This window comes from Miscanthus floridulus, chromosome 2, assembly GCF_019320115.1.
Source record: "Miscanthus floridulus cultivar M001 chromosome 2, ASM1932011v1, whole genome shotgun sequence".
NCBI lineage: Eukaryota > Viridiplantae > Streptophyta > Magnoliopsida > Poales > Poaceae > Miscanthus > Miscanthus floridulus.
The window spans coordinates 138,650,286-138,660,276 of record NC_089581.1 but is presented as its reverse complement, the minus strand read 5'-3'; positions in this window follow the sequence as shown (position 1 = coordinate 138,660,276).

Sequence of the window (9,991 nt, the reverse complement as noted above, 5' to 3'; positions counted from 1 at the left end):
CCTAGTATGGCCTTCCTGACCACTTCAACAAGCTCATGGAGAGCCCATGCACCAACTATGTCTACCCCATTAAGCACCTCTACAAGGACTGTGAACTCCTCGAGCGCTTTCTATGATAGGCCGGTGGGCCAAAAGAAGGAAAGGGCAAGGAGGCAATAGCTAAGAAATGAGGCGTGGTGGGCAAGGATGGGGACGATTTTCCTAATCCCAAGGAATGCCTCATGATCTTTGGGGGGTCTAATGCCATCTACTCCAAGCGCCAACACAAGGTGCGCTACAGAGAGGAATGCGTCATCGAAACGGCCATCCCCTCCTGCCTTAGTTGGTCAAAATCTTTGATCACTTTTGATCAGAGGGACCATACCTCCCACGTCACTAGATAGGGTCGCTACCCACTCATCATTGACCCCATTGTCTGCAAGAAGCGCCTCACCAAGGTGCTGATGGACAGAGGCAGCAGCCTCAACATCCTCTACGTCGACACCCTCGATGCCATGCGCATCTTCCGGTTGGAGCTTTGCCCAATGAGCTCTCCCTTCCATGGTGTGATCCTAGGAACACAGGCATACTCGCTAGGGCAGATCGACCTGCTCGTCATGTTTGGGGACTGAGCCAACTTTTGCTTGGAGGTCCTTACCTTTAAGGTGGTGGACTTCCTGGGGTCTTACCACGCCATCTTGGGGTAGCCATGCTATGCTAAGTTCATGGCGATCCCCAACTACACCTACCTAAAGTTGAAGATGCTAGGACCAAACAACATCATCACTGTGGGTAGCACCTTTTTGCACGCCTACATGTGCGACCGTGAGCATTACAAGCTTGCCACTACGGTCATCAACTCAGTCAAGCTCCCTCAGCTCGAAGAGTCATCGACCCCAGTAGTCCTGGACTACAATAAGCCAACCTCCTCAACTACCTTCTGCCCACTCGAGGAGACTAAGGCAGTGGGGATCGACCCCACCGACCCAAGCAAGATGGCACGGATCGAGACCCAGCTCCCGGCCAAATAGGAATGCGAGCTCGCCAACTTTCTTTGAGCCAATCGCGATGTCTTCACATGGAAACCTTCTAACATGCTAGACATACCATGGGAGGTCACCGAGCACACATTATGCCTCATCCTAGGCTCGAAGCCCGCCAAGCAATGACTGTGTTGCTTTGACGACGAGAGGCACAAGGTCATAGGCGAGGAGGTCACCAAACTCCTAGTAGCTGGATTCATCAAGGAGGTATACCACTCTGACTGGCTCACCAATCCTATTCTTGTTAAAAAGAAGACTAGAAAATGGAGAATGCACGTTGATTATACTGGCCTCAACAAGGCATGCCCAAAGGACCATTTTCCTTTGCCGCACATAGACTAGATAGTCGACTTGACCTCAGGATGCGAAATCCTTTCCTTTCTAGATGCCTACTCAGGCTATCACCAGATCACGATGAAAGAGTCCAACCAGCTCGCAACCTTGTTCATCACCCTGTATGGTTCGTACTGTTACATAACCATGCCTTTCAGTCTGAAGAACGCTGGCGTCACCTATCAACGGTGCATGTAGCAATGCTTCGCCGATCAAATCGACTCGCTCGATCAGTCTGACAAAGTTGAGTGGCCAAAACCAACGATCACCATCTATGTTGATGACATAGTGGTCAAAATGGCTCAAGCTTGCGATCTGATCGCAAACTTAGCTGCAACGTTCACAAACCTCAGAAGGTTCAATATCAAATTGAATCCCAAAAAATATGTTTTTGAGGTTTCGAAAGGGAAGCTGCTTGGATACATTATGTCTGAACACGGTATTGAGGCCAACCATGAGAAAATCACGGCCATCTCCATGGCTCACCGACTATTTGGCCACCCTGAACCAGTTCATCTCTTGGCTGGGCGAGTAGGGAATGCCTCTCTACAAGCTCCTAAAAAAGACGGACATGTCCATCTGGACTAAGGAAGCACAACAGACTTTAGAGAGCCTCAAAGCATCACTGACATTGGCCCCAATCCTCATCGCTCCCAAATGGGGAGAACCCCTCCTCCTCTATGTCGCGGCAAGCAACCACGTGGTAAGTGCCGCCCTAGTTGTCAAAAGGGAGGAGCCAGGACAACACCTTAAGGTCCAATGACCCATTTACTTTATCGAGGAGGTACTCACCAATGCCAAGGTTCGGTACCACTAGGTACAGAAACTTCTATACACCATGCTGATGGTGACTCGGAAGCTCCTACACTACTTCACCGACCATGAAGTCCTGGTCATCACTTCATATCCACTAGGAGACATCGTCCGCAACCACGATACTGCGGGATAGATCTCTAAGTGGGCACTCAAGCTAATGGGTCACGACATCAGGTATATCCCCTGCACTACTATTATGTCTTAGGCTCTCGTGGATTTTATCACCGAATGGATGGTGGTCCAGCTACTGACCCAAACGTCACCCACGAGTACTAGATGATGTACTTCGATGGGTCCGTAATGGCACCCAGCTCGGGGGCTGGAGTGGTTCTAATCTCCCCGGATGGGAGCATGCTCTGCAATGTGATCTAGCTCCACTTTTTGGCCTCAAACAATGCTGTGGAATATGAGGCCCTCATAAACGAACTACGCATCGCCATCGAGCTCGGTGCTATGCGGCTGTACGTCTGCGGTGACTCAAAGTTGTTCATTGACTAAGTCATGAAGGAGTCCTCTTGCAAAATCCCCTCATGGCAGCATATTGCCAGGAGGTGCGCAAGCTTGAGGACAAATTCCAGGGATCAAACTACATCATGTCCCCCAAAAGGACAATGATGCTGCCGATTTTCTTACCAAATTGGCTACCAGGCGGGTTCCGTCTCTGGATGGAGTCTTCATGAATGACCTCCATGAGCCATCCGCCTGCATACTAGAAGGTACGATCTAGACACACCCCAATGCCAACTTGACGCTCAGGGGCTCTGACCTTGGTGCCTCCGTGACGACGTCGCCGTGGTAGCACTCGATCAAGCCGATTAGTGAGCACCGCTACTCGCCTACCTCCTCAAGGAGGTTCTCCCACCTGAAAGGACCAAAGCATGATGGATCGCTCGATGCGCCAAGACATTCGTTGCATTTGGTAATGAACTTTATAAGTGAAGTCCATCAGGAGTACTCATGAAATGTGTCCCTACTGACTAAGGGAAATAGCTCCTCCTCGAGGTCCATGCCAGAATCTATGGACATGACGTGACCCTGAGGTCGCTGGTTAGAAAAGCCTTTTGCCAAGGTTTTTACTAGCCCACTATGCTACAAGATACAGAGGAGATCGTCTACAGGTGTAAGAGATGCCAATTCTATGCTCAACAAACTCATTTGCTGGCACAGGAGCTCCAAACCATCCACATCACCTGGCCATTCATGGTCTGGAGCCTCGATAAGGTAGGACCCCTCAAAAAGGGTCCAGGCGGCTTCACTCACCTACTCATAGTAGTGGAAAAATTCACCAAGTGGATTGAGGAGAAGCCCATCACCAACATTCGTTCTAAGGAGGCAGTCAAGTTCTTCCTTGACATCATCTACCGATTCGGTGTTCCTAACTGTATCATCACTGACCATGGAACTAACTTCACTAGGAATAAGTTCTTGGACTTTAGTGATGGATATGGCATCAGGATCGACTAGGCCTTGGTCGGACACCCACGTACTAATGGCTAGGTCGAGTGGGCCAATGGCATGGTCCTCCAAGGACTCAAACCATGCATCTTCGACTGACTCAACAAGTATGCCAGGCGATGGGTTGCAGAGGTCCCAGCGATCCTCTGGAGCCTAAGAATGACCGAACTGATCCACATGGTTCACCCCCTTTTTCCTAGCCTACAGAGCTAAAGCAGTGCTGCCCTTCGACCTCGACCACGGTGCCCCAAGAGTGAAGGCCTTCGACCATAACTGAGCCACGGAGGCTCAGCAAGACATGGTAGACCTGCTCAAGGAGGCCTATGAGACAACCATCATCCACTTTGCTCGCTACCAGCAAACTCTCCATATTTACCATGAAAGGAAAATTAGAGGGAGGATCCTCGAGGTTGGAGACCTCATACTCCAAAGAACCCAATCAACCTAGGAGAAACACAAACTCTCTCTAGCATGGGAAGTACCCTATATGGTGACTAAGGTGATCTGACCAGGCACCTACTGACTAAAGGACGACAATGGGAACGTTCTCACCAACACTTAGAACATCGAACAATTATGTTGTTTCTTTCCCTAAAATTCAGTCTTACCACTTTCTTTCATTCAATGCTTGCTCCTACAAAGCACCCCAGCCCGAACACTTTCGCCCTAGGTCGCTCGAGGGCTCCATGAGGGTGCAATACCACCTCTCTTTTTTACTATCATATAGTAAATACTTTTTACCCAAATGAAAAGGTAGTCTATTCGTTTAATTACCCTACGTAACTTTGTTTTAATTTCCCGACCGATCGCACACCACCATGACCTATGGTTACGAGCAACTGAGCCTCATGGGCCATGCCTAGGTTCTTAAGGTTGCAACCTATGGGTCAAATGGGCTGGTGCAAAAAAGGAAGGATATAAAATAGAGCTATGCTAGGGTAAAAACAAAGAACAGATGGGACAAGATTCCCCTTACGAAGTGATTCCATCACAAAACGAAATTAATGTATTCATCAACACAAACTATTCACACAGGGGCTCCCCCACAAACTTAAATTTTATATTTGCTAATTACTTCTACTCTAAATACTACTGTGGTCGCTCGGCGGCATCAGCTGATGGTGCGACCGATGAAGATAAGGGCTGCTCACTCTCCGATGGGTGACGTTCAGTTCGGTCGGAGGTGGGACGATGCTCGCTTCTGACCCGGCCTCCACTACATCCGCCCACTGGGTGACGTCTTCTTGACGCACGCCTTCAGCCACACTCACACGGTGAGCCTCCATCACCCACTGCATGGAGACTTGCTTGGCCACCAACTGTGCTTGTGGCAGCAAGCTTTCCCTGAGCGCATGGATGGAGTCCACGCTCCAGCCATCGACGTAGCCACTGCAAATGGCAACAAAGTCTTGATTCGGGTGGTGCGTCGCCACTGAGGTCAGCACCCCCGATGTCCCATAGAATATCCCATTAGAGATAAGCTCCTGAACCATGTTTGGGACCTCCACCAGCTAGATGGCGGGCGTGCTGGTGCTTGGCACCGACCCGAACACCTCCGAGATGATGACCTAGGCAACATTGTGGATCTGGTCAAGCTCCCCCTCAAGAGCATGTCACTCTTCAAGGGACTTGGCCAGTGCCTCCACACTCTGACCGATCACCACCTTGGCTGCCTCCAGCTCCCGCTCTAGCGATCCAACCCTTCTGCCTAGTTCTAGAAGAAGGACGACAAGCTTAGAAGCAAGGGAAAGGAAAAACTAAAGTATCAACCAAAGGTAGAATAGAGACATACCGAGGCGAGTGTTCTCAAGGATGGAGAGTCCTTCCTCCTACCAAGTCACCTTCTCACACAGTCGGGCATTCAACTCGTCCGTCCCAAGCACCTATCCCTAGGGCACAAGCACTTCCTAGTCAACCTCCGACCGGGCCTTCTGCTCCAACTCCAGAGACTCTAGGCACTTCTAGAGCGCCACCTCAGTCTCTGCTAGGGACTTCTGGAGTGCTGCCTCAGTCTTCACCTAGTGGCCTTCACCGCATCGAGTCACCCATTCCACCACGAGCAGTTCTGCCGCCCGCGCTCTCGTCACCTCGGCCACCTGGTCTTGGGACTCACAGCAGGTGGACTCTAGCTAGCGCTGTGCTTATCGAACCGCTGCAACATCATGGCCTCCCGTTCCATCTAAGCATGCTCTTGCTAGAGGAAGCGGGACTTGCAGCTCAACATCTCCTCTAAACGCTACAAAGTAAGAAGCAAACACGCTGAAATAACCAGCAAGAGACCATGGAGTCAAGGACGAATGCTAAAAATGTAGAAAACTTACCTCTGCAACATGGGGAAGATCGACCGTAACCGCCTGATGGATGGACTCAACCCGTTCCTAGGCCTCCTTTAGCCTCGCCTTGGTTTGGGCGAGATTGAACTCCATCGCGAGTCCTCTCCCCTTGAGTAAGTCCAAGAGCTGCACCTCCTCCTCATCCCAAAGGATGAACTAAACCTTCCTCAGGTCATCGGGGGAGGGCTACACCAGGTCGTGGGTCACCCCCAACCTGCTGGAAGGCCTAGCCAATGATCGGACCGCTGCCAACTCCTATGACGGTGGGATCACCGGTGGCTCCACCCTAGATCATGCCTTGCTTGGGGAGGGGATCTCCATTGCCTTAACCCACTGGCCCATCAGTGGAAGTTCTACCTCTAGCTTGGCCGCGTTGCCCCCCGACACTTCTAGCTTCGACCAGGAGGGTGAGCCATGTGTCCCTCTGCCAGACGAGGCAGGGAGCTCAGTCTCCCTCCTCTCTTCCACTATAGTCAGTGCGAAAGGGATCACAAGGGTCACCTCCAACCTAGCCTCCACCATTGCCACCAGGATTGTCGCCATCACCTCCGCTACCGCTGCCGCTAGGCCCACGACTGGCTGAGAGGGCATAGCCCCTAGAGGGGAAGGCCACACCACTGCTAGCCTGCTCTCCCCACTGCTTGTCATGACCCATTGTAGGCTAGGCCTCCACTCGTCCTGCATAGGAGGTGGGGCGATGCTTAGTCCCATCAGTATAGGTCAGTCACACTCAAAAAACTCAACTATAAGATAAAAGAAACATGGGTACATACCTAGATGCAAGGGGGAGGGCCCTGAAGCCCTAACCTACTAGCAACAAGCCCACTGAATGAGGACCGCTCACGGGTCGTGACCCGCGCCCCTCACATCGACCGAGGGGGGAGTTGACCCAGCCGGTTCCTGATTAGCCTATGAGCCACCGTGACAACTAGCTTATGACGCGTCGATCAAAGCAGCTGGTAGGGTGTCCCCCCACTATGGGTCATGTGTCGGTGTAACACCTCTAGTGTTTGGCTTCCACATTTGCACCTGCATTTCATAAACATGAGCATCATTCATCCATTCATGAGTTTGAATTCATATGAAACATGCTTTTGAAACATTACAACATATTATTACATTCTATGTGTGATTGTTTTAGGAAATGCATAGTGTGTAACACTCAAGTGCAACATGTGTAACACTTTAGTGCAACATGGTTAGCTAGTACAATACCACAAACTCATGAAACATGGTTTTGAAACAGAAGTCACAAAGTCACTTGTTTTCCCTTGTTTCAATACATGTGATGCTTGATTTTGGTGTGACCAATGCATGGTGTGGCAAATTATCCTCTTAAGCAACTTGGTTATACTTAGAAGGTCATTAGGAACAATGTTCATGTTGGTCATTTTGCCTAATTAGGTTTCCAAGTCATGGTTTGACTATTGTGGACCCCTAGAGCTCCTGGGTTTGACTATTTAAAAAGTATAGCTTAGATTGTTTGCATGTCTGAGCAACCTAAAGCAAAGTTGTAGAAATTTTATAAGGAACAAACTTTGTTTAGGAGCCAAGTCATGAAAATGTGCAGAAGATGCTCTAAAGGGACCCACAAGTCAGTTTTGGGGTTGATTTGGAAACTCTGAAAAATTTCTAAGTGTTAACTGCATTCACCGATTACTGTGGCTGACTTTGGCTTAATGTAACTCATGATTCTTTGAGAATTAGCTGATACTTTCTAAAGCAATGTTGTAGCCCTATCATAGCTCTACATGATTGCTTCAAGGATATTTTGCAAACTCGCCACCGATTAGGCGTTTGAAGGTCATCAAGTAACGCTGTCAGGCGTTGATGGCGTGACTGAATCGATGCTACAGTGCCCGGTGTCCTCTGCTTGTAGCCATGTCCTCCTGCCCTCCTTGCTCACTCTCATTCACCCTCCTTTGCCTCCTCCGCTCTCAGCAGCAGCAGCAGCAGCGACAGCGACAGCACGCCGGCTCCACCATCGACGCCGAGCAGCACCGTCACCAATCTCACTTGCCACCGCATAATCACCACCTCTAGTTAGCCCACTGCTCCACCGTCACTACACCTAGCTCGTCCAGCACGCCGTTGGACTGGTGAACTGAGGTAGTGGCCACATTTTGCTTTCTGCCGCCGTCCGAACCTCGTCGGAGTGGCGCTCGCTGTGGCCAGCACTGCACGGCTTTCCTTTTCCTTGCCTAGCTTCCGTCTTGCCTTCTCTGTCACTCACCGTTGCTTTTGTGATGATGTTACCATCCCCACCGGAACGTGGCCGCGCACTGCCATGCGCCATGCGCCGTGGCTGCCTTACCTAGAGTCCGCTAGAGCTTAGGGTTAGTAGGTCAATCGACGTGGGAGGTCGAGGTGATCACGTTGGTGCCGTCGTCGTTGCTGGAGATGCCACCGTCGGCGAGTTCCACCGGTCCCCATCGAGCGAACCGCCATGCTCTATTTTCGTATCACTGACGTGTGGGCCAGCTGACATTTGGACCCCTCCTGTCAGTCACTATGTATTGAAAGCCAGTTCAATTATTTCTAGTTTTGATGCTATTTTGTAAAATCTATATCTAGAGTTTGGTAGCTCCAAATTGGGTGGTTCTAGTTTTGTTAGGATCATAGTGAAGTGTAGTATTTAGGAAAAATATAACATGAACACTTGTAGTGGAAGTTTTGGATGAATTAAATTGAAACTTGAAATGTGTCCAGCTGATACTCTATTTTAGTAGTTAGGGGCACTGCCTCATCAATTGCTTTCATGCTTTTTTGACCAACTTTGATTCCTCTCTCGTGGACCATGAAACTCTAGAATTGTCCAGCTGATACTCCAAAGGCACACTTATTAGGATTCATCTTTAGACCATGTTTTCTTGTGCATTCCAGAGTCTCCCATAAATCAGCTAGATGCTCTTTGTACCCCTTGGATTTTCTCATCACATCATCAATGTAGATTTGATCAACTTATGAAAAATATAGTTCATTGCCCTCTGATAAGTTGCATTGGCATTCTTCAGACCAAAGGTCATCACAACCCACTCAAATAAACCGATTGCGCCAGGGCACCTGAAAGCGGTCTTTGCTATGTCTTCCTTAGCCATGAAAATTTAGTTATATCCTACATTACTGTCCATGAAGCTAATAACCTTGTGCCTGGCTATTGCGTCTACTAACATATCGACTATTGGCATTGGATAACCATCCATGGGTGTGGCCTTGTTCAGATCTCTAAAATCGATGTAAACTCTTAACTTTCCATTCTTCTTATACATAGGGACAACATTCGATATCCACTCTGCATATCGACACGATCGAATAAACTTTGCTTCCAATAACCTTCCAGTCTCCTTTTTGATATCAAGCACATTTGGGTTGAATCTCCTCAGAGCTTGTTTGAATGGTCGATATCCAGGTTTGATTAGCAATTGATGTTCAACAATCGATCAGTCTAGACCAGGCATCTCATAGTATTCCCAAGCAAAACAGTCTTTAAATTCCTTTAATAACTCGACTAACTCTTATTTATACTCAGGATCCAACTTGGCACTTACATACGTTGGCCTAGGCCTATCTCCAGAACCAATATCTACCTCTTTTAATTCATCGGCCGACGTGAAGCCATGTCCTAGTTTGCCATTTGTACCATCTATTGGATTATCCATTAAAACAAAATTTCAAAGATGACTGCTTAAATTGGCCATTGGCTTTGATTATTGATTCTAATGAAGCCTCCTTCTCATAACTTGCTAGAAAAGCATTCGAAGTCTTCTAGCTCCCAAAAGACTAGATCGACTGTTGCGATACTCGTGGACTCATCAGCGTGAACCAGTTCAACATCATCTCTATGCCATTAAATCAAACACTGCTGCATGGTTGATGGCACACAACAGTTTGTATGAATCCAATCACGACCATGGAGTAAACTATATGACCCTTTTGCATCGATGATGAAGAACGTGGTGAGCAGAGTCTTACTCCTGATTGTCAGTTTGATGTTCATTACCCCCCGGGTCTTAGATGCGTTACCCCCAACAT